The 26188-nt window shown below is 39.7% G+C and overlaps 1 protein-coding gene across 7 annotated transcripts in view; it reads left to right on the top strand.

The window, feature by feature from the left end:
• Window positions 1-26188, top strand: part of LOC143653725 (NAD(P)H pyrophosphatase NUDT13, mitochondrial) — a 205336-nt gene that overhangs the window by 164027 nt on the left and 15121 nt on the right. For 5 of the 7 annotated variants that reach the window (XR_013161498.1, XM_077124960.1, XM_077124956.1 and 2 more), the window contains exon 1: window positions 21744-21816. The exons of the other annotated variants lie outside the window; for them this stretch is intronic. The gene's annotated coding sequence lies outside the window, so the exon portion shown is untranslated. Of the gene's footprint in view, window positions 1-21743; window positions 21817-26188 lie in introns of those variants that run through there. 7 annotated transcript variants of the gene reach the window in all.

Genomic DNA, 26188 nt, shown 5'->3' with positions numbered 1-26188 from the left:
TTACAATTGGGTAGTATTGTGCTGTCCATTTCTGAGTTTTTATATCCAGTCCCGTTGTACAGTCTGTATCCCTTCATCTCCAATTATCCCTTCTCTTTTTTTTTTTTTTAATTAACGGAAAAAAAGAAATTAACCCAACATTTAGAGATCATACCATTCTACACATGCAATCATTAATTCTTAACATCATCACATAGATGCATGATCATCATTTCTTAGTACATTTGCATTGGTTTAGAAGAACTAGCAACATAACCGAAAAAGATATAGAATGTTAATATAGAGAAAAAAATAAAAGTAATAATAGTAAAATCAAAACAAAACAAAACAAAACAAAACAAAAACCTATAGCTCAGATGCAGCTTCATTCAGTGTTTTAACATGATTACTTTACAATTAGGTATTATTGTGCTGTCCATTTTTGAGTTTTTGTATCTAGTCCTGTTGCACAGTCTGTATCCCTTCAGCTCAGATTACCCATTATCTTACCCTTGCTGGTCTCTGTTACCAATGACATATTCCAAGTTTATTCTCGAATGTCGGTTCACATCAGTGGGACCATACAGTATTTGTCCTTTAGTTTTTGGCTAGACTCACTCAGCATAATGTTCTCTAGGTCCATCCATGTTATTACATGCTTCATAAGTTTATTCTGTCTTAAAGCTGCATAATATTCCATCGTATGTATATACCACAGTTTGTTTAGCCACTCGTCTGTTGATGGACATTTTGGCTGTTTCCATCTCTTTGCAATTGTAAATAACGCTGCTATAAACATTGGTGTGCAAATGTCCGTTTGTGTCTTTGCCCTTAAGTCCTTTGAGTAGATACCTAGCAATGGTATTGCTGGGTCATATGGCAATTCTATATTCAGCTTTTTGAGGAACCGCCAAACTGCCTTCCACAGTGGTTGCACCCTTTGACATTCCCACCAACAGTGGATAAGTGTGCCTCTTTCTCCACATCCTCTCCAGCACTTGTCATTTTCTGTTTTGTTGATAATGGCCATTCTGGTGGGTGTGAGATGATATCTCATTGTGGTTTTGATTTGCATTTCTCTAATGGCCAGGGACATTGAGCATCTCTTCATGTGCCTTTTGGCCATTTGTATTTCCTCTTCTGAGAGGTGTCTGTTCAAGTCTTTTTCCCATTTTGTAATTGGATTGGCTGTCTTTTTGTTGTTGAGTTGGACAATCTCTTTATAAATTCTGGATACTAGACCTTTATCTGATATGTCGTTTCCAAATATTGTCTCCCATTGTGTAGGCTGTCTTTCTACTTTCTTGATGAAGTTCTTTGATGCACAAAAGTGTTTAATTTTGAGGAGCTCCCATTTATTTATTTCTTTCTTCAGTGCTCTTGCTTTAGGTTTAAGGTCCATAAAACCGCCTCCAATTGTAAGTTTCATAAGATATCTCCCTACATTTTCCTCTAACTGTTTTATGGTCTTAGACCTAATGTTTAGATCTTTGATCCATTTTGAGTTAACTTTTGTATAGGGTGTGAGATACGGGTCTTCTTTCATTCTTTTACTTATGGATATCCAGTTCTCTAGGCACCGTTTATTGAAGAGACTGTTCTGTCCCAGGTGAGTTGGCTTGACTGCCTTATCAAAGATCAAATGTCCATAGATGAGAGGGTCTATATCTGAGCACTCTATTCAATTCCATTGGTCGATATATCTATCTTTATGCCAATACCATACTGTTTTGACCACTGTGGCTTCATAATATGCCTTAAAGTCCGGCATCGCTAGACCTCCAGCTTCGTCTTTTTTCCTCAAGATGTTTTTAGCAATTCGGGGCAACCTGCCCTTCCAGATAAATTTGCTTATTGGTTTTTCTAATTCTGAAAAATAAGTTGTTGGGATTTTGATTGGTATTGCATTGAATCTGTAGATGAGTTTAGGTAGGATTGACATCTTAATTATATTTAGTCTTCCAATCCATGAACACAGTATGCCCTTCCACCTATTTAGGTCTTCTGTGATTTCTTTTAGCCATTTTTTGTAGTTTTCTTTATATAGGTTTTTTGTCTCTTTGGTTAAATTTATTCCTAGGTATTTTATTCTTTTAGTTGCGATTGTAAATGGGATTCGTTTCTTGATTTCCGCCTCAGCTTGTTCATTACTAGTGTATAGAAAAGCTACAGATTTTTGAATGTTGATCTTGTAGCCTGCTACTTTGCTGTACTCATTTATTAGCTCTAGTAATTTTGTTGTGGATTTTTCTGGGTTTTCTACGTATAGTATCATATCGTCTGCAAACAGTGATAGTTTTACTTCTTCCTTTCCAATTTTGATGCCTTGTATTTCTTTTTCTTGCCTAATTGCTCTGGCTAGAACTTCCAACACAATGTTGAATAATAGTGGTGATAGTGGACATCCTTGTCTTGTTCCTGATCTTAGGGGGAAAGTTTTCAATTTTTCCCCATTGAGGATGATATTAGCTGTGGGTTTTTCATATATTCCCTCTATCATTTTAAGGAAGTTCCCTTGTATTCCTATCTTTTGAAGTGTTTTCAGCAGGAAAGGATGTTGAATCTTGTCAAATACCTTCTCTGCATCAATTGAGATGATCATGTGATTTTTCTGCTTTGATTTGTTGATATGGTGTATTACATTAATTGATTTTCTTATGTTGAACCATCCTTGCATACCTGGGATGAATCCTACTTGGTCATGATGTATAATTCTTTTAATGTGTTGTTGGATACAATTTGCTAGAATTTTGTTGAGGATTTTTGCATCTATATTCATTAGAGAGATTGGTCTGTAGTTTTCTTTTTTTGTAATATCTTTGCCTGGTTTTGGTATGAGGGTGATGTTGGCTTCATAGAATGAATTAGGTAGCTTCCCTCCACTTCGATTTTTTTGAAGAGTTTGAGGAGAGTTGGTACTAATTCTTTCTGGAATGTTTGATAAAATTCACATGTGAAGCCGTCTGGTCCTGAACTTTTCTTTTTAGGAAGCTTTTGAATGACTGATTCAATTTCTTTACTTGTGATTGGTTTGTCGAGGTCATCTATTTCTTCTTGAGTCAAAGTTGGTTGTTCATGTCTTTCCAGGAACCCGTCCATTTCATCTAAATTGTTGTATTTATTAGCGTAAAGTTGTTCATAGTATCCTGTTATTACCTCCTTTATTTCTGTGAGGTCAGTGGTTATGTCTCCTCTTCCATTTCTGATCTTATTTATTTGCATCCTCTCTCTTCTTCTTTTTGTCAATCTTGATAAGGGCCCATCAATCTTATTGATTTTCTCATAGAACCAACTTCTGGTCTTATTGATTTTCTCTATTGTTTTCATGTTTTCAATTTCATTTATTTCTGCTCTAATCTTTGTTATTTCTTTCCTTTTCCTTGCTTTGGGATTAGTTTGCTGTTCTTTCTCCAGTTCTTCCAAGTGGACAGTTAATTCCTGCATTTTTGCCTTTTCTTCTTTTCTGATATAGGCATTTAGGGCAATAAATTTCCCTCTTAGCACTGCCTTTGCTGCATCCCATAGGTTTTGATATGTTGTGTTTTCATTTTCATTCGCCTCGAGGTATTTACTAATTTCTCTTGCAATTTCTTCTTTGACCCACTGGTTGTTTAAGAGTGTGTTGTTGAGCCTCCACGTATTTGTGAATTTTCTGGCACTCCATCTATTATTGATTTCCAACTTCATTCCTTTATGATCTGAGAAAGTGTTGTGTATGATTTCAATCTTTTTAAATTTGTTGAGACTTGCTTTGTGGCCCAGCATATGGTCTATCTTTGAGAATGATCCATGAGCACTTGAGAAAAAGGTGTATCCTACTGTTGTGGGATGTAATGTCCTATAAATGTCTGTTAAGTCTAGCTCATTTATAGGAATATTCAGATTCTCTATTTCTTTATTGATCCTCTGTCTAGATGTTCTGTCCATTGATGAGAGTGGGGAATTGAAGTCTCCAACTATTATGGTATATGAGTCTATTTCCCTTTTCAGTGTTTGCAGTGTATTCCTCACGTATTTTGGGGCATTCTGGTTCGGTGCGTAAATATTTATGATTGTTATGTCTTCTTGTTTAATTGTTCCTTTTATTAGTATATAGTGTCCTTCTTTGTCTCTTTTGACTGTTTTACATTTGAAGTCTAATTTGTTGGATATTAGCATAGCTACTCCTGCTCTTTTCTGGTTGTTATTTGCATGAAATATCTTTTCCCAACCTTTCACTTTCAACCTATGTTTATCTTTGGGTCTAAGATGTGTTTCCTGTAGACAGCATATAGAAGGATCCTGTTTTTTAATCCATTCTGCCAGTCTATGTCTTTTGATTGGGTAATTCAGTCCATTAACATTTAGTGCTATTACTGTTTGCATAATATTTTCCTCTACCATTTTGCCTTTTGTATTATATATATCCTGTCTGATTTTCCTTCTTTCTACACTCTTCTCCATACCTCTCTCTTCAGTCTTTTCATATCTGACTCTAGTGCTCCCTTTATATTTCTTGCAGAGCTGGTCTTGGTCACAAATTCTCTCAGTGACTTTTTGTCTGAGAATGTTTTAATTTCTCCCTCATTTTTGAAGGACAATTTTGCTGGATATAGGAGTCTTGGTTGGAAGTTTTTCTCTTTTAGTAATTTAAATATATCATCCCACTGTCTTCTAGCTTCCATGGTTTCTGCTGAGAAATCTACACATAGTCTTATTGGGTTTCCCTTGTATGTGATGGATTGTTTTTCTCTTGCTGCTTTCAAGATCCTCTCTTTCTCTTTGACCTCTGACATTCTAACTAGTAAGTGTCTTGGAGAACGCCTATTTGGGTCTATTCTCTTTAGGGTGTGCTGCACTTCTTGGATCTGTAATTTTAGGTCTTTCATAAGAGTTGGGAAATTTTCAGTGATAATTTCTTCCATTAGTTTTTCTCCTCCTTTTCCCTTCTCTTCTCCTTCTGGGACACACACAACATGTATATTTGTGCGCTTCATATTGTCATTCAGTTCCCTGATCCCCTGTTCAAATTTTCCCATTCTTTTCCCTATAGTTTCTGTTTCTTTTTGGAATTCAGATGTTCCATCCTCCAATCCACTAATTCTATCTTCTTTCTCTTTAAATCTACCATTGTAGGTATCCATTGTTTTTTCCATCTTTTCTACTTTGTCCTTCACTCCCATAAGTTCTGTGATTTGTTTTTCCAGTTTTTCTATTTCTTCTTTTTGTTCAGCCCATGTCTTCTTCATGTCCTTCCTCAATTTATCGATTTCGTTTTTGAAGAGGTTTTCCATTTCTGTTCGTATATTCAGCATTAGTTGTCTCAGCTCCTGTATCTCATTTGAACTACTGGTTTGTTCCTTTGACTGGGCCATATTTTCAATTTTCTGAGCGTGATCCGTTATCTTCTGCTGGCGTCTCGGCATTTAATCAGATTTCCCTGGGTGTAAGACCCCGCAGGTTGAAAGATTTTTCTGTGAAATCTCTGGGCTCTGTTTTTCTTATCCTGCCCAGTAGGTGGCACTCGTGGCGCTCATCTGTCTGCGGGTCCCACCAGTAAAAGATGCTGTGGCTCCTTTAACTTCGGAAAACTCTCGCTGTAGGGGGGGGTCGCCAGCCGAAGCGGCTTGGGGGAGTGCCTACCCACTGTTCCCAGCCGGACCGGGAAGCCACGTGTTTGGAAGGGACCCCGGTCACCGTTCTCCACAGCTTGGGGATCTCCAATCCAATTCTCCCAGCTGGTCCGGGGGGCCGCGCGTGGGGGTGTGCGCCAGCCACCGCGGCTTGAGGAGACCGCCTGTCCAATTCTCCCAGCCGACCCAGGAAGGAGGGAGGGAGGGACTCTGGCCGCCTGCCGCCCTGGCCCGGGGAAGCCCGCGCTCCTCGGCGATCTTGCCGGAGCGGGTTCTCCCAGCCAGTCAGCCGTTCCAGAATGGGGTACGCTGTCTTCTTGGTCTCTGTCGTGGCTCTGGGAGCTGTTCTGTATCGTTTCTACTTCTCTAGTAGCTGTTCTGGAGGAGGAACTAAGACCCGCGCGTGTTACTAAGCCGCCATCTTCTCCGGAAGTCCTCTCATACTCATTTTTTAAATACTATTTTCTCTGTTATGCCTCCTCTTTCTTCTCTGATCCCTCTTCCAATCTATAAGAATCTTTAGGCAATGTCCATTCTAATCTCTTCATGTTGAGACAAGGTGTCACATGAAAGAATAGGGGGATGTAATCAATAGATAATCTTGGAGAGGCTGGTCCCTCTGTGTTTCAGGATTTACCTGACCTAGGGGTCCTCTGGTACTTATAGGTACCAGGAAAGCAAACTTAGTGGATGAAACCTTTAGAGTCTCAGTTTGAGCCCTAGGTGTTCATAAGAGTTAACAAGAGTGATATTGGTTGGAGTCCAGTTAAACATGGCAATTAGCACTATCTAACTGAAGCATGTATGCGAGCATCCTCCAGAATAGTCTCTTGACTTTATTTGGTCTCTCTTGGCTGCGGATGCCTTATTTAATTACACTTCTTTTCTCTTTTTTTGGTTCCGAAGACTTTGTGATCCCCTGGTGCTAGGGCCAGACTCATTCCCTGGAAGTCATATCCCATGTTGCCAAGGAGACTTTCAACCCCTGAATGTCATTTCCTATGTATGGGGGGAGAGTAATGATTTTCCTTGCAGGTTTGACTTAGATAGAGTTGACCATTATCTTTAAAAAGTCTTGTCCCATTCTTTTCCTTCTGAATCTAATTGCCCTTATTAGATTGTCTGACTCCCTAAGTCCCTGCTCTGTTAGAAAAGAGGCCACTGTGGTATAAAGGGGGTAGTTTCTGTCTCTGGGTCTTGCTGAGTCAGTCATCCTGAGGATACAGGATGGTTGTTAGCTGTCTCTTGGAATGGAGGCAGTACAGGACCATCCTGGGGAGAGCTCGGGCAGCTAGGAAACTTTGCTCTAAGCTGGGAGAGCCTGCTTGGGAGCCTAGATGGGGACTGTTAGCTGAGCAGGTGTCTGCCACTGGAAAAGGGTGGAGGAAAGGGCACAGAGGCTGAGCCCAGGACATATGACCCCTGGACACCATGGAAGAACTGATCACTGATGTCTTGTACCTCCCCTCTATTAACAACTCCCAGGGTAAAAATCAGGGCACTAGACAGACCAGTATGCCTGGTGGGATTCAGACTGTTGGCCTGGAAGGAAAGAAAGGTTGGCTCATCTGGACCCTGTGGCCTTTATCCTGGCTGCTGCTGGGAATGGACCAGAGGCTGCGGTACCTGTGGCCGAGCTGAGATAACTGCAGGCACACTTCTGTTCAGAAGAGCTGCACGCTGAGGGGGCATCCTGGTCCTGCCCGGGGGTATCTGTACCGGGGATAGAAAATGGCCCTGCCCCAAGCCTCTTCTATGCCCAGGTACTACCTGGAACTTCCAGCTCTGCCACCATGCCCTAAATGGCAGGGGTGGGATTCTGGTGTAAGACATCTAGTGCCTTAGCTTTCTACTTCTCTCAGCTTTGTCTTCTGTTCCCAATGCTTGGTGAGGAGGAAAATCAATGATTTAATAAGAAGTCTGGGTTTATTTATCCTCCAATGTGCTGAATTCTTCTTGTTCTCCTTCTCCTCCCTAATTTATTTCTTGAATAGTCTATCTTGAGAGATCTTTAGCTTTAAAAGTAATCTGAGGGTGCATGGGTGGCTCAGTGGTAGAATGCTCACCTTTCATGCGGGAGACCTGGGTTCGATTCCCAGACCATGCACCCCCAAAAACAAAAAAAAGTAATCTGACGGGAATGTTCAAGATACTGCCCAGATGTCTGGGCAAATGCCCATTGCGACAGATAGGTGTTCCTCATTTGGGAAGGGAACCCAGGCTAAACTCTGCCAGCTAAGACTTAAATGCCATTCTTTTTTTTTTGCATTTTAAAAAATTTTACTTTGGTCAAGCTTTACACAAGAAATAATCATTTTGCCCTGATAAATCCCAGAGTGATTTGAACACTGAATAAAAAAAGTATTTGCAAAGCCTCCTTCGGGGAACAGTGAGAAAGGGGGAAAATTCAACTTCCCCAAGTTGAATTCTTGAGATTCTCACAAGCAGTGTGGACAACCAAAGCTATAGGCGAGCTCCCGATCTTGGAGGTTGTTCATATGAAACTTAACCCCACAAAGGATAGGTCAAGCCTACTTAAAATTAGGCCTAAGAGTCACCCCCAAGAGAACCTCTTTTGTTGCTCAGATGTGGCCTCTCTCTCCAGCCAACACAACAAGCGAACTTACCACCTTCCCCCTGTCTACATGGGACATGACTCCCAGGGGTGTGGACCTTTCTGCCAACGTGGGACAGAAGTCCTAGAATGAGCTGAGACTCAGCATCAGGGGATTGAGAAAACCTTCTCAACCAAAAAGGGGAAGAGTGAAATGAGACAAAATAAAGTGTCAATGGCTGAGAGATTCCAAACAGCGTCGAGAGGTTATCCTGGAGGTTATTCTTACACAATGAATAGATATTACCTTGTTAGTCAAGATGTAATGGAGAGGCTGGAGGCAACTGCCTGAAAATGAAGAGCTGTGTTCCAGTAGTCATATTTCTTGAAGATGATTGTATAATGATACAGCTTTCACAATATGATAGTGTGATTGTGAAAATCTTGTGTCTGATGCTCCTTTTATCTACCTTATCAACAGACAAGTAAAACAAATGGAATTTGTTCCCCCATTACTATGGGGGAACAAATGTTAAAATAAATTTAGTTTGAAATGCTAGTGATTAATGAAAGGGAGGGGTAAGGGGTATGATATGTATGATTTTTTTTTCTGTTTTCTTTTTATTTCTTTTTCTGAATAGATGCAAATGTTCCAAGAAATGATCATGATGATGAATATATAACTATATTGTGAATTACTGATTATATATGTAGAACAGAATGATCAAAAGTTAAGAATGTTTGCATTTGCTTGGTGTTTTTGGTACTTAAAAAATTAAAAAAGAAATAAATTTTATTCTCATTACAAATAATCAAAGCATTACATATACAGTTAAATTCCCCCTTGATAATTCCAATCCTTTACCTTACAGAAAATTGTGTGTATGTATATAACTTTGTTTTATGATGGGTTTTTGTTTGGATTTTTGACTTTTATTGAACATATTGCATTTTAAATTGTATTTTTGCTTTTTTCACTCTTGAGAGCTATCCATACCATATAGGTATGCCTCATTCTTTTAATTGCTGTATAGGGTTTCATAGTATGGATAAACTAGTTTATTTAGCATTCCTACTGATGGATATTTGGTGTTGTTTTCAGTTTTTCATTTTGATACCAATGTAGGGGTGACTATCCTTGCACATGCCTCTTTGTGCGTATGTCTGCACATTCTCCAGGTTAAATACTGAGAAGTGGAAAGCTGGGTCATAAGATAAATCTGTTTTAACTTTTAAAATACATTTTAATTTTAAAATTGTTGCCAAATGGCAGCTAAACTGGCTGTAACAGTTTATACTCTGTCTGGCAGTGAATGAGAGTACTCATTTCCCTACCTCTTCACCAAAAGTTAATAAAAGAAATGCAAAAAATTTTGCCAAGTGAATTGGTAGAAAATGGATCTTCTTTCCATAAATACTAATGAAATTGAACATCTTTTCATATGATCACTTTTTCATTGTTCTGTGCCCATGTTTTTATTATTTTTATTTTGAAAAATAAGATATATATAAAAAAGCAATAAATTTCAAAGGACATCACAACAATTAGTTGTAGAACAGATTTCAGAGTTTGGTATGTGTTACAATTTTACAGTTTTAGGTTTTTCACTTCTAGCTGCTCCAAGACACGGAGACTAAAAGAAATATCAATATAATGATTCAGCAGTCATACTCATTTGTTAAATCCTACCTTCTCTGTATAACTCCACCTTCTCCTTTGCTTTTTCTCCTACTCTTTAGGGGCATTTGGGTTATGTCCTTTAATGTCATTCTTGGTGACACTTGACTGCCTACTCCTACCTTGCCAAGGGGCTATGGGAGTCGTGCAAGGTCTAGGGCCATATTGGGTGGGGCTGAGACCTTCATGACAGAAGCATACCAGCCTTGCTTGGGAACAATTTGAGTGGCCTTGAAAAAAAGCAGCTGAACCATCCCTACTTTCTCTTGCAGTGGAGGAAGTGTCAATAGTGGCTGACAACGCTAGGGTATCTGGCCAGTCTGAATATTCCTCAAAATATGAGAGTTCTTTTACTCTTGCTTCTTGCAACGAAAAAGGAAAGAAGGCTGGCAGAAAGGAGGCCAGCCCTGGTCCAAACCTGTGCTCCACGGGAAAACCCAAATCGTTTCTGGGTATAGCAGGAGAGGCAGTGATATGCAGAGAAAAGGGGAAGGTTCTAGAGTTTGGCTTCTTGGCCATGGACAAGACTTAGGTTTACATCTCTGGGGTATGCATATGGTCCAGGAATCATCTCCAATCTGGGAACACATTTATTTCTGAATCTATGCGTAAAGAGAACTTTAAATACCTACCTGAAGTTGGGATGTTGAGCCTGTTGATCAGAAATCCTGGTCAGTTTGAGTCCTGGAATGGGGAGGTATGTGGGTAGGCTCCATTTTTTCTGGAGTTGACTGCTGAGGGTGACTGGGTAGGGGGATCAGAGAACCATGTGTCAGGAGACTAGTAACTGGTTGAGATAAAAGAATTCTTTGTGGGTCCCTGATCTGTTATTAGCAGTTTTCCTAAAAGATTACTAGGTACGTAGCAGTGGGTGGCTGGACAAGGACTCAGTGTGGCCTATAGCGGCATTTCTCAGTCTCACTATATCAAGTGCCCGTGGTGTGTGCCCACTTCTTGGGGGAAAGGCAGGGCAGCTTACAGATCTCCCGAATGGTGTTGGTAGATGACTCCCCATCTTGGGAATCATCATATTGGTTCTTTCTTTTTTTTTTTAATTCCATAATCATAAACTTAACTCTGCAATCCAGTTAGACTTGGAAAGGGAAGATAATGTAGAACCCAAAGAACTGCAGTGAGAGCCCAATGATAGGACACTGAGACAGACCAGGGGAGGTGGGACACTCTCCTGAGGTACAGAAGGAATGGTCTGGTGATTAAGACAAAACACAAATCAAATTCAGTAGACTTACCCACAGTCAGCAATGGTGATCTTCTTGCTGGTCTTGCCATTTCTGGACCCAAAGCACCCCATGGCTTCCACAATATCCACGCCCTCCTTCACCTTGCCAAGGCAATGTACTTGCCATCCAAACACTCAGGCTTAGCAGTGCAGATGAAACATTAGGAACCATTTGTGTCCACTGGCCAAGGAAAAGATGCCAGGACGCATACGCCTCAGGATGAAGTTCTCACCATCAAACTTCTTGGTGTAGATGGACTTGCCACCAGTGCTGTTAAGGCGTGTGAAATCACCACCCTGGCAACTTCCTGCAGGGGGCAGAGACAAGGAGGTGGGGCTCAGAAGGGGGAGGGTGAGACTGCACTTTTGCAGGAAAGGTGAGTTGGGCCCGGGCAGGTGTGCATGCACTTGGGGTGGAGGTATGGGGGGGTGGCAGTGCAGGGGTGCTTGGAGAGTGGGGAGGGAGTAGCAGGTGATGGAGTTCAGGTACATGGGGTGTGGGGTGGTTTATGGGGCTGTGCTGGTGAGGGTAGCGCGTTCAAGGTTGCTTACATCCTGGAATTGCCATCTCAGTCACCTTCCTGTCCCTTCTCTAGCTGCTCCTTGGAGCAGGGGTGGGTGAACCCGACCTATCCTATTCTGCCATCTTCTGAGACTTCTGATTCTTTCTTAAGCCATGATGACATTCTTTTGGCAAAGACAGGGACCCAAGCTCAGGAGACGTTGGGTGCTTCAGCTCTCATCACCCTGGTTTCTGCATTCAGTTTCTAGCATGATTTGGCCATGCTCTGCTCCTTTAGTGTTTAGTTATTCATGAGTGCTGGGGCTCCTTGCTCATCATCTCCCACTGTTATATTTTGTCTGCTCTACCCTGATGCCCCAATGTTGAGGTGGCTCCTACTTGATCCACTTGGATTGTTCTCATGTACACCAGCAGGTGTTGGGCCAGCCTCAGGAGGATGGTACAAGATGAGTAGAACTCAGCGAACTTGAGAATTGGCCAAGCTGGCTTTGGGGAAGGAGAGCAGGAGGAGATCATCTTAGTGTGGATTCTATATGGGCTGGAGGGCTGACTGCTGGGGCTCTAGGGAGATGAGTTTGTGTTGGGGTACAGGACTCGTTCATGGTGATACACAGAATAGTGAAGATGTAGATTCGAATCTGTTACCTCAGTACCCTAGATGATGCTACTGCAGATGACTGGGGGTGACCTGATCAGTGAAACAGGGATTGGGTGTGAGGACCTTTATTAGGTTTGTAGCAGTATTTCATTGTTTTAGTTTGCAGTTACCTTATGGCATATGATGAGCATCTTTTCATGTACTTGTCATGAAAAGATTGTTCTTCAAATATTTTCTCCCAGACTATGATTTTCATTCTCAAATGTCTCTCAGAGCAGAAGCTTCTAATTTTCTTGAAGTCCACTTATCAGTTTCTTTTATGGGCCATCGCTTTTGGTGTTGTATCTAAAGTCATCACTGATCCCAAAGTCACCTAGATCCTCTCTTATGCCATTTGGTAGAAATTCTATAGTTTTGCATTTCTATAGTTAATATTGCATTATCTATAGTTAATTTGTGAAAGGCATAAAGTATATTTCTTGCATATGGTGTTCTAGTACCATCTGTTGAGAAGATTATCCTTTCTCTACTAAATTGCTTTTGCTCTTTTATCAAAGATCAGTTGACTATAGCTATGTGGGTCTATTTCTGGGTTCTCTGCTATGTTGATCTGCTTGTCTATTCTTTCACCAATATCTTGTTGTTTTGATTTCTGGAGCTTTATAGTAAGTCTTAGAGTTGGGTAGAGTAAGTGTTCTGGCTTTATTCTTTGGCGTTACATTGGTTATTCTGGGCCTTTCACTTTTCTATATAAACTTAAGAATCAACATGCGGCTATCCACAGAAAATTTCTTGGGATTTTGATTGAATGACGTTGAATCTATAGATCAAATTGGTATCAATTCAAATCCTCATTATATTGAGTCTTCCTATCCACTAGCATGGAATATCTCTTTACTTGTTTAAGTCAGGAAGGATCTGGGGGCATGTCAATATCTACCAGGCTTCCTACCCTCTACCTTGCTGAAGTGTTTTAAAACTTCAGGAATACAGCTGAGTTTGTTTGCAACATGGCAAGATGATTTGTCATAAAAGATCTGCTCTGGTCTTCGGATTTTTCTGTGGCATCCCCTTTTCCCATTCACCCCCTGTCTTTACTATGCTTTGAGTGTGCTTTGCTATGTTCATCCTGGGGAGAGCGGTGCTTAGTGTGCTCATCTATGTGAAGGATTTTACAATCCTGACTCCAGGTTAGTCCCTCTTTAGACTACGTAAGGCTATACAACTATTTCTAAAGGCATATCATTCTGTGCAGATGCCTTGTTTATGCCTAGCAGACTGCTTGTTAGGGAGAAGTTGGAGGCTGTGCTGTGAAGAATTGAGATCCTTTAAATATCTCTTAGGTACTTAAGAGGCCTGAGGTTTCTATGCATCACTAAGTACCACCACTCCTCAAAGCTAGAGGTGTCTTATTTCCTCATTTGTACCAGATATAGACTTACTAATTTGATCAAAGATGATATCTATAAACTTGTACTTCACTGTGAGTTCAAGTAAACTGTGCATATCATACTTGTAAATCACTTGAATTCTTCTTCCTTCTTATGAACTCCCTATTGATATACTTCATATACTCTCTTCTACCTGCATTTTTGGTTTATTCTGTAGCAGTTCTCTGTATTTTCTCAGTATTCTTTGTCTAGGCTTCTATTTTATTTTACTTTATTATTATTGCTAATATCCTTTGCCAGTTACCAACTAATTTTGTTGTGGCCAATAAAGAAAAAGGCTGAAGTTTCTCTTTTCGTCTTTTTCTTCCTTATTCTCATCTCATTATGACCCATGATTTTGATGTTAATGAAAGATTTCTTATCCTTGAGGTCAAACATCACCCCAGGCCCATTGTTTTTTCATTATTATTTTTTTTACTAGTCTTAAAACTCACTATAGAAATTCAAACATATACAAAAATAGACTATTCTACTAGTTTTTGAAGTACTTTGTTAGGTTCTAATCATTTAGGACTTATTTTTTAATTTTTTAAGAGACATTTGAGTTTTTAAAAACTTTCTAATTATATAATATAACATATATACAAAGCAAAGAAAGAAAAAGCAATAGTTTTCAAAGCACTCTTCAACAAGTAGTTACAGGACAGATCCCAGAGATTGTCATGGGCTACCATATCTTCATCTCAGATTTTTCATTCTAGCTGCTCTAGAATATACGAGACTAGAAGAAATAAATATTTTTTTATATCATGATTGACTTTTTTTGTGAAAAATAGCATATATGCAAAAAAGCAATAAATTTCAAAGCACAGCACAACAATTAGTTGTAGAACAGATTTCAGAGTTTGGTATAGGTTACCATCCCACAATTTTAGGTTTTTACTTCTAGCTGCTCTAAGATACTGGAAGCTAAAAGAAATATCCATTTAATGATTCAGCAATCATATTCATTTGTTAAACCCTACTTTTTCTGTATAATTCCAACATCACCTTTGATCTTTCTATCCTTCTCTTTAGGGGTATTTGGGCTATGGCCATTCTAATTTTTTCATGTTGGAAGGGGCTGTTAATAATATAGGGTAGGGAGGTGGAACTATCTGATGTTCTGGAGAGGCTGTGCCCTCTGGGTTTCAGGACTTATCTTGTCCAGGGACCCATCTGGAGGTTGTAGGTTTCTGGAAAGTTACCCTAGTGGATGGGACCTGTCATGGTCAGGGACCTGTGTCAACTTGGCCAAGTTGTGGTACCTGTTTATCTGGTTGGGCAAGTGCTGGCCTGTCTGTTGCAATGAGGACATTTCATAGAATTAGATCATGATCACGACAGCTGCATCCACAGCTGATTCAATTTGTAATCAGCCGTGGTGGGGGGGTGGGAGTCTTCTACAATGAGTGATGCTTAATCTAATCACAGGAAGCCTTTTAAGGAGGATCCAGAGGAGACAGGTTCCATTCCTGCTTTGGCTGGCGAGCCTCTCCTGTGGAATTCATCCAGACCCTCCATCAGAGTCGTCGGCTCCACAGCCTGCCCTGCAGATTTTGGACTCTGCATTCCCATGGTCATGTGAGACACTTTTATAAATTTTATATTTGCAAGTGTTCCCTGTTGATTCTGCTTCTCTAGAGAACCCTGACTAATACATCTTGATGCCAGGAGTGGTTCTTAAGAAACAGAATCTTAAAAATGGGTTTTTATGAATGGTTTTCTACTCTGACTGGACTCAGAGACACTAAAGACTCTGATTCCCATAATCAGAATGACACTCCCAATCTATGGAGTGAGTTGGCAAAAGAGATAGTCAAAATATCATCATTTGATTCTCCTAATGCTTTGCTTGTACAAAGACAGACTCTGGGGGATAATGTTTTTTACACCTTTACAGAGTTTTGTAGAAATAAGAGGTATAGAGATGTTGGTTGGTTGTTGTTAGATACACTGGCTACATTAAGGGGTGAAAGGGATGGGCCTAAGGCTTCAAACAAGAAACTTAAACGCCATCTAAAAGATGTAGACGTTTCTATGAGTATCCTGAAGGAAAATCTTATTTCCTGTAGCTGTAGACTTGAGATCTCTGAAAATCAGACTCAGAATCTTATTGTTAGAGTAGCAACTTTACAACATAAACTGAAATCTCAATCTTGCATGGTGTCTGCCATTAAAGTGAGGGCATTGATTGGAAAGGAGTGGGAACCTGAAAAATGGGATGATGACATATGGATTGATAATGATGTCAGGGGCGAGGTTGAAACCCTAGATCATGCTGAGTCTTCTCTAGATAACCCTGTAATAGTTTGCCCTGAGTACATAACTGCCCCACCTCCAGCCTGCCTTGAGGAGTTGGCCACACAACCTCCTCCTGAAGGGATTAGCCCTAGAGTGATTAATCCTGTTTCACCAGATGAAACTGCAAACGAAGGCCCTGAAGCAAATGGCTTGGAAGATATTTCTAATTCTTTTCATGACCCACCCCCACCACCCCTCATTTCTTCCAGACCTATAACTAGACTAAAGTCCCAACAGGCCCCTAAAGGTGAGGTACAAAGTATTACACATGAGGAGGTACATTACAATTCAAAAGAACTGTGTGAGTTTTCCAATTTATATAGACAGAAATCAGGGGAATATGTGTGGCAATGGATTTTAAGGGTGTGGGATAATGGTGGGAGGAATATAAGGCTGGATCAGGCTGAATTTATTGATATGGGCCCACTAAGCAGAGATTCTGCATTCAATGTTATAGCTCGAGCAGTTAGAAAAGGTGTTAACAGCTTGTTTGGGTGGTTGGTTGAAACCTGGATCAAAAGGTGGCCAACATTACCTGAGGTTGAAATGCCAGGACTGCCCTGGTATAATGTAGATGAAGGGATCCAGAGACTTAGAGAGATTGGAATGTTAGAGTGGATTTATCATGCAAAGCTTGCTCTTACACCCCAGGAATGTCTGGAGGATGCACCTTTTACCAGAACAGTGAGAAATAAATTTGTAAGACTAGCACCATCATCCCTAAAGAGCTCTGTGGTTGCACTTCTCTGTAGGTCAGATATTACTGTAGGAATTGCTGTCACTGACCTGGAATCCTTAAACACAATGGGGATGACAGGATCCCTAGTTGGCAGAAGCCAGGTGGCAGCACTTAATCGCTGAAGACAGGGTAGACGTGGCTATTATAATAGACAGCAAACTCAAAGCAGGCGTCAAAATTATATAACGCAGAGATTTGTGGCATTGGCTAGTAAATTAAGGGGTACCTAGAAATATGATAGAAGGGTAGTCTACTAAATTCTTGTTCGAGCTGTATAAACAAAAGAGTTCTAGGTCAAGTGAACAGAAGTCTGTTGCTTCCTATGAAATGGAGCTCGAGCGATATTAAGGAATGATGAGAAAGAAAGAAAGAAAGCCAGAAAGAAAGAAAGAGATGGTTCAGGGTGTCTGAAGCTTAGCCATAACAGACAACAGACAACTTTATTCTTAACTAGTTCCTGCTTATATACTGCAGGGTTTAGGTGACTAAAAGCAGGCATACATTTCATGAAAAAAACAGAGTGCCTACTTATCAGTATATTAATTTCTACATACAAGAGATAGCTAACAAGACCTTGGGGCTTAAGAAAAAACAAACATTCTCTCCCTCTCAGACTGTCCTCCAATTAAGCAGATAGCAGTCTCCACAGTTTACTGCTGAAGCCACTCTGAAGCCAGTTGCTCCCAACAAATTCCGCAGGTTTTCCATTAACCCTGGCTCCTACAGAAGTCTAACCTGAATTACAAAAACATAGAGTCACAGTCCCTTAATCAATTTCCAGACTTGAAACAGTTTACAGACCCAGAGCCCCTTGAATGAAGGGGAGGCCAGGTCCCTTGGGGGAGAACCCTGTTACACCGCCACAAATTTATACTGTTAATCTTCCTCCAAGCCTTCCCCAAGGAGACCGACGGCCTTTTACCAGAGTAACTGTGCATTGGGGAAGAGGAAATGGTCAGATATTTGGGGGATTATTAGACACTAGTTCAGAAGTGACATTAATTCCAGGGGACCCAACACGTCACTCTGGACCACCAGTCAGAGTGGGGGCTTATGGAGGCCAGGTGATCAATGGAGTTTTAGCTCAGGTCCATCTCACAGTGGGTCCAGTGGGCCCCCGGGCCCATCCTGTAGTTATTTCCCCAGTTCCAGAATGTATAATAGGTATAGACATACGGAGCAACTGGCAGAATCCCCACATTGGCTCTCTAACTCATGCAGTGAGGGCTATTACAGTGGGAAAGGCCAAGTGGAAGCCACTAGAACTGCCCCTACTGAGCAAAATTGTAAATCATAAGCAATACCAGATTCCTGGAGGGATTGCAGAGATTACTGCCACTCTTAAGGACTTGAAGGATGCAGGGATGGTGATTCTCACCACATCCCCATTCAATTCTCCTATTTGGCCTGTGCAGAAAGCAGATGGGTCTTGAAGGATGACAGTGGATTATCGTAAGCTCAACCAGGTGGTAATTCCAATTGCAGCTGCTGTTCCAGATGTAGTATCATTGCTTGAGCAAATCAATACATCCTCTGGTACCTGGTATGCAGCTATTGATCTGGCAAATGCTTTTTTCTCAATAGCTATTAGTAAGGACCACCAGAAACAGTTTGCTTTCAGCTGGTAAGGTCAGCAATATACTTTCACTGTCCTACCTCAGGGGTATATCAACTCTCCAGCCCTATGTCATAATCTTGTCCACAGAGACCTTGATTGTTTCTGCCTCCCACAAGACATCACACAGGTCCATTATATTGATGATATCATGTTGATTGGACACACACATCCTTGGGTAGCATTCACTCACTCTTAAACTTGATATCTTAAACCTTAAATACTACCTCATGAAATGAATTATAACTTATGTCATATAATAAGGGGATAAGATAGGGAAGAAAATGAAGATACTTGCTTTATGTACATGTGCAAACATACTCATAACTAAACAAGAAAGAAATATTCATAACCATTATAGTCCTTGCTTCTGTAACTGGTCAAGTGGTTGTAGTTCGTATTTATCACTATCTTCTTCCACTACCCATTCCATATTCCCTTTTCCCTCAGCAAGCACTTCAGCTGGCATGGTTCTTTGCCTGGTGGGGTGACTCAAACCTTCATTCCTGGAGTTTCCAGGTCATTGATAATCCTGTTTGGATTAGGTTGTTACAGTTTTCCATTAACTTTTTTTTTCCATTAACTTTTTTTTTTCGGTTGCATAGTCCAGGAATCAAACCTGGGTCCAGTGACTTTTAGCATAGGGCATGGCAGTACTAAGAGACATCCTAGGGAATCTCCTATATTCTAGGCAACCTCTTCTTTAACTCCATTGTGTAGTTACAGTCCTATTTCCCCTTGATATTCAGGATCAATCACCCCAGCCAGTATAGTAATTCTTTCTTTGCCTACTGATTCAGAGGCATTAGGAGCCCAAAGTGTCTAGGTCTTAACTTCCAGTTCAGTAGGATCATTGTTGTATTTCCTGGGATAAGCATTCTTCCTTTTGGAGCTAAGACCTGTAGATGAGCAGAGCTTAAGTTTGCAGGGACAGGAAGCTAAATTTTTTCTAGTGAATCATGTAAGGTAATAGTGAGTGGTACCACTGCCATTTCTACCCCTTGACTTCTGGACCTATAACTCCTGGTGTGTTAGTCAGGGTTCTCTAGAGAAACAGAACCAACATTAGAGATCGTAAATATGAGATTTATAAAGGTGTCTCATGCAACCGTGGGAATGAAAGAGTCCAAAATCTGCAGGGCAGCCGTGAAGCTGGTGGCTCCAATAAGTGTCTGCACGAACTCCACAGGAGAGTCTCACTGGCTGAAGAAGCAGTGAAAGAGTCTCTCTCCTTCTTTAAAAGCCTTTGACTGATTGGATTATCCCATTGTGGGAGACATGTCTTAGTTGATCGCGGATGTAATCAGCTACAGATGCAATCAACTGACTGATGATGTAATACATCAGCTTTCCAGTTTATCAACCCACCACAAAATATTCTTGAAGCAATGGTCAGGCCAGTGCTTGTCTAACCAGACAACTGGGCATAATCATTTGACCAAGTTGACACCAGAACCTAACCATTATACCTGGCTATGGGAGAAACAGCACCATAGAGGGAACACTGATTTAAAGCATACACAGCCTCCTGGAGAATATTGCCCCAGCATTGCAAGGTATTGCCCCCTAGTTGGCACCATAATTGAGTTTTCAAAAGGCCATCCTGTAAGTCTTGAAACCCAGAGGGGCCACCTTCTCCAGAACATCAACTAGGTCCACCCCCTTATCCCGTTTTTATCAACAGCCCTTTCCAACATGAAAAAAGTTAATGGGAGAAAGATCAAAGGAGAAGATGGAGTTATAATAGAGAAGATAGGATTTAACAAATGAGTATGACTACTGAATAATTACATTGATATTTCTTTTACCCTCTGGTATTTTGGAGAAGCTAGAAGGAAAAACCTAAAATTGTGGAGCTGTAATCCATACCAAACTATGAAATCTGTTCTATAACTAATTGTTGTGGTGTGCTTTGGAGTTTATTGCTGTTTTGTACATATATTTCACAATTAAAAATAAAATTTTTTAAAAAGGCCATTCTATCAATCCGGCTGTTACACAGTGATGGGAACAGCATATCTGATAAAGATTTACTATTTAGAATATATATAGAACCCACCTGACAAAGAATTCAATGAAAAAAAAAATGGGTCAATGACTCAAATAGACATTTCTCCAAAGAAGACATACAAATGGCCAATAAGCACATGAAAAGATGTTCAACAATATTAATAATTAGGGAAATGCAAAGCAAAACCACAGTGAGATACCATTTCATACCCACTAGAATGGCTATCTCCGATGAAGATGGAGAGATATAGGAACCCTCATGCATTGTTAGTAGGAACGTAAAATTGTGCAGCCACTGTGGAAAATAGTTTGATAGTTCCTCAGAAAGTGAAACATAGAATTACCATATAATCTAGCAATCCCACTTCCAGTTTATAACCCAAGGAATTTAAAACAGGGACTTGGGCAGATACTTGTACATCAAAGTTCATAGCAACGTTATTCACAATAGCCAAAAGGTAGAAGTAATCCATGTGTCCATCAACAAGTGAATAAATTAAAATGTGTATTTACATTCAATGGAATATTACTCATCTGTTAAAAACAAATGAAGTTCTGATGCATGCTACAACCTACATGAAACTTGAAGACATGTTGAGTGAAATAAGCCAGACACAGAAGGCTAGATATTGTATGATCTCTCTGATGTGAAACAACTAGAATATGCAAATTCACAGAGACAGAAAGTAGAGTAAAGGTTACCAGGGGCAGGGGTTGGGGTATAAAATGGAAAGTTAATGCTTAATGGGTTCAGAGTTTCTGTTGGTAATGGATGGTGGTAATGATAGTCCAAGATTGTGAATATAATTAATACCATTGAATTGTATACTTAAAGTGGTTAAAATGGAAATGTTATGTAGTATATATACTATCACAACAAAAATTTAAAAAACAAAAAAACACACGAAAAACTGTTTTCTACTAAAAAGTAACTTTAGCAGTAAGAAGAGAGGGAATGCACCAAAGTAGTCCTGCTGGGAGCTTGCTTCCAGTCAGGTGGAACCCCTTTGCCCTGGTTGATCAAGAGCCATTCCAGTATGAACTCAAACACATCTAGGCACAGTCCTGAGTCTTTAAATGGACAGAATTTCATGAAATTTTAGAGCTAATTCCAAAGGGGGCAGACGGAGACAGAATCATAGATACAGAAAGATTTAAAAGATTTGATATCTGCCTTCCTCTCCCCACTGTAAAATATGCTTTCTGTGCATGCGGCTTTTTGCCTTTTAAAAATGGCTCTGCTAATCCATTTTATCCAGACTCAGTAGTTCTTCTGGGAAGGAATTTAGAAGACTTCATAAGAGCGTGCTTTTGACAACCAGGTTACCGCCTCCGTGTAAGGTGTTGCAGCAGGCATGGGGACTGAACTACCTTTCCCTGAATGCAGTGCTTGGAGGATTCTGGGAAGTGTGGCCGAGGCTGCCGTCCGCGTCCTTCGCAGACCGGAAGCCGAACTTCCCAGGAGCGCTCGTTTCCTGTTTCTGCTGATTCTTGAGGCCTTGGAAGGCGCCCCCCACCGCGCACGGAGTTCAAAGTGAGTACAGCGCGATAGAATCCTTTCAGCTTCTCAATGTACGAAGGGTTTTATGAGGAGGCATAATCAGTCCTGGGAAAAAACTCTTGGTTACAGCATTTTGCGATTTTAGTTTAGTGTCTCTTCTTGCAGAAACCGGGGAATGAGCATAGTTTTACATAGTGACCTGTGGAACTCTCGTTAACCGTAGCTGATAATTTTCTGATACTTTGGGGAGTCGTTAAAAAATGAAATCTGAGAACTTCTCTGCATTGTGCCTGAATTATTTTTTAATTAAAGGAGGAAAAAATGTTTTTTACAAAGCAAATAAAAAAGCTAGTGCTTTTGAGATTTCAGGTGAGGCCAATAAAACCTGTTATCCCAATGGTTCAACCGTTTTGCACATTTCATCATCCCCTTGCAGTCCGTGGTCGTGGAGAGATGGGCCCCCTGAAACACTATCGAGCCGCGTGTTTTCTCGCTGGAAGTAATCATAGAAATTCAAGATGGTTCTTTTTGTCATGCTGCAATGCTTTATAAATTAATTATTCTTCTAGAAAGCGCGACAGAGTGAGAAACGTGTGAATCAGTTTTTTTCAAAGGGTTCAGAGAAATTGTTAATCTTCGGACCTTGCCTCATCATTTAATAGTATTTGGTAAAATATTACCTTTCAACTCTGTCAGACCTTGCTCTTTGAAAAAAATAGCGAGTGAGTGTTGGAAAATGCTTTCTCATGTATTTCTCATTTCATCCCTTCACACATGGAGTAGTGAACAAAACATGAGCTTTCGAGCTAGAATAGCCCTGGATTTGAATCTGCTGCCAGCATTGTGATCTCAGATTAGTTAACCTCACAAAGCTTTTTTTTTTTCACTTGTAAAATGGGGATAGTTTCTTTTTTTCTTTCCTTCCTCCCTTCTTTCTTGTTTTGTCTTCTCTTTCTCTCCCTCTCCCCCACCCCTCTCTTTCATTTCTTCATATTTTCACATATATTGGTTTTACACTGTGCCAGAGATTGTGCCTATAGCTGTGGAAGATGTAATCCCAGTTCTTAAGGATTTTACAATCGAAGAGATCTGAGAATTAGTTATGTCAAACATCTGACAAAGTTGTAATACACATTAGATCCATTTCTCTCCTCTCTGTGTGAGAAGTGAGACAGAAATCAAGCTCTGAGGAGTTAGGTGACAGCCCAAGGTCACAAATTCTGTCAGTGGAAGACCAAGGAATCATTCCTTGAGTCTCTCCAGTGCTTACTTCCCTATTCCCTTCCTTGCTTTGGAAACATAAATTTGAACTGTAAACAAAATAGAATGCAGGCCTGAGCTTGTCATCCAAAGGAAAATAATGGTGCTATTGTTTTCTTCTTCCAAAACTTACTTTTTAATAAATGAATTTTCATCCCCAGTGTGTCTACAGACATAAACTACTGTTAATACTTTGCCAATTCAAACAAAAACAAGTATTCTATTTGTAATTTGGCATTTGAGTTGCTGGATATGAGTATTGAAGCATGTTTACTAGTATCACCCAAATCTGAGTCCTTGAACCCATACACTTCGAATAATATATCACCGTGAAAACCCCTAAAAGATAGTGAAAATCACCAACTATTTCAAAATAAAAAGTGGCAAAATTTCCCCTGCACTGAATTTCTAAATAGTATAGGACTATAAGAAATTATGTTGTAATTCTAAAACCAAGTCAACTTATTCTCTAGACTACCAAAACAGCCTTTCTTTGGACTGAATAACTCTTCACAAAGAAAAGCAATGCATATAACAGTTGGTTCCTACAGTGTGTTTTGGTGATCATATTGTGAAAATACTGTAACAGTGCTATAATTTTTTTTTTAATTACAATGGCCAAAAGTAGAGTGTAACCGCAATAAATGAATGAGCAACGGACATCAAACAGGCGATTTGCAAAAAGGTAACTAGGACTATTAAACAAATCTGAAGACATTCTAAATCTTAATAGTAAAAAAAAAACATAAAAGTTTTACTATTTTTTTTTTACTAAATAATATTGAACCTTGTAAGTGTGGCATGGGTGTAGTAAGAGCTATATAATTTTTTCAAATTTATTTTTTATTTATGATACATAACCACATACAAACACAAACATTCTTATCATACGATCATTCCATTCTTGTTATATAATCAATAACTCACACTATCATCACATAGTTGTATATTCATCATCATGATCATTTCTTAGAACATCTGTATCCATTCAGAAAAGCAATAAAAAGAAAACAGAAAAAAATTCATACATACCATACCCCTTACCCCTCCCCTTCACCAATTACCAGGATTTCAATCTGCTAAATTGTTTTTAACATTTGTTCCCCCTATTATTTATTTATTTTTAATCCATATGTTTTACTTGTCCATCGATAAGGTAGACAAAAGGAGCATCAGACACAAGGCTCTCATAACCACTGCGACAGCCATATCATCATACAAATATCTTCAAGAAACATGGCCACGAGAGCACAGCTCCACATTTTCAGGCAGTTCCCTCCAGTCTCTCCATTACACCTTAACTAAACAAGTGATATCTATTTAATGCATAAGAAAAACCTCCAGGATAACCTCTCACTCTGTTTGGAATCTCTCAGCTATTGACACCTTATTTTGTCTCATTTTGCTCTTCCCACATTTGGTTGAGAAGATTTTCTCAATCCCTTGATGCTGAGTTCCAGCTCGTTCTAGGATTTCTGTCCCACATTGCCAGGATTGTCCACACCCCTGGGATCATGTCCCACGTAGAGACGGGGAGGGCAGTGAGTTTGCTTGCTGTGTTGGCTGAGAGAGAGCGGCCACATCTGAGCAACAGAAGAGGTTCTCTTGGGGGTGACTCAGGCCTAATTTTAAGTAGGCTTAGCCCATTCTTTGAGGGATTAAATTTCATATGAACAAACCCCAAGATTGGAGGCTCGGCCCACTGCCTGTGAGAGTATCAAGAATTCTCCACTTGGGGAAATTGAATTTTCCCCCTTTCTCACCATTGCCCCTAAGGAACTCTGCAAATACTTCCCTATTCACTGTTCAAATAGAAGAGCTATGTAATTTAAAAATAAATTTTGCCCCAATAATTCTACTTGGGAACTTATCTTAAAAAGGAACCTGTTAATATCAGACAGAGGTAGTTAGTGGTATATTATTTCTGTGTAGAAATAAAACTCCGCACTTCCACTTCTAAGTATATATCCAAAAGCATTGAAAATAGGGACTCAGATATCTGTACATGAATGTTCATAGTAGCGTTATTCACAATAGCCGAAAGGTGAAAGGAACCCAAATGCCCATCAACAAATAAGCAAAATGTGGTATATACACACAGTGGAATATTTTCTGGAAAAAAAAATGAAGTTCTGATGTATGCTACAACATGGATGACCTTCAAGATATGTTTGGTGACATAAGACAGAAAAGGACAAATACTGTGTGATTTCACTGATACGAAATCATTAGAGTATGCAAATTCACAGACACAGAAAGTAGGTTACCAGGGCAGGGGGTAGGAAATGGGGAATTAATGCTTAATGGGTTCAGAGTTTCTGTTTGGGGTGATAGAAGTTTTGGTGATGGGTGGTCATGGTGGTAGCACAACATTGTGAATGCAGTTAACACCATTGAATTGTGTATGTTAAAGTGGTTAAAATGAGAAATTTTAGATTATATACACATTACTGCACACACTAACACATAAACAGGGCAAACCAAATGTCCCAAATCAGAGCAGTTTAGCAATTTATGGATGATTCTACTTGATCTAATATTATGCAGCCAAAAAAATGTTTATAAAAAAAGGGTTACAAAAAAACATGTTACATGAAAAGGAAGTTGAAAAATATATGTGCCCACAGAATATAAATAGGTAAAAATTATATGTGTGAAGATAAGAAAATATATATTAAAATATGTTATTTTATTAATATGGAGATATTATGGATGGTTTTACAGTTCTGTTTCTCAGATGTCCTGTAATGTGGTTATATTACCTTTATAGTTTAAATGATCTGTTTAAAAGAGAAAAATGCAAGTAAAGCTGAGCTTTAAGGAACTAATATTCTCTTCTCTGACGTTAAATAGCTCATATTGCTTTACAAAAATATACCTATTTCTATATCTGTTCATACACATACACACAAAAGTCCATTTAGAAAAGGAATTAGATTTAGCGGGTTCATGACGTGGCAGTAAAGGTATAATTCTCAGTTAAAATGAATCTCGTTTTCCGTTTGATTGTTTATTTTTTCAAAGTTACATTAAGAATTTAACTATGTTAGCTTCTCCTACAAGTTCTGCATTCACTGACCCATAAGTCATCAGGCCATGGTAATCCGTAATTGGCTAGTATTAATTTAGCAGCAGAAACTAGGCA

Source organism: Tamandua tetradactyla, chromosome 13, assembly GCF_023851605.1.
Source record: "Tamandua tetradactyla isolate mTamTet1 chromosome 13, mTamTet1.pri, whole genome shotgun sequence".
Classification (NCBI taxonomy): Eukaryota; Metazoa; Chordata; class Mammalia; order Pilosa; family Myrmecophagidae; genus Tamandua; species Tamandua tetradactyla.
This window is presented reverse-complemented; position numbering and strand designations above follow the sequence as displayed.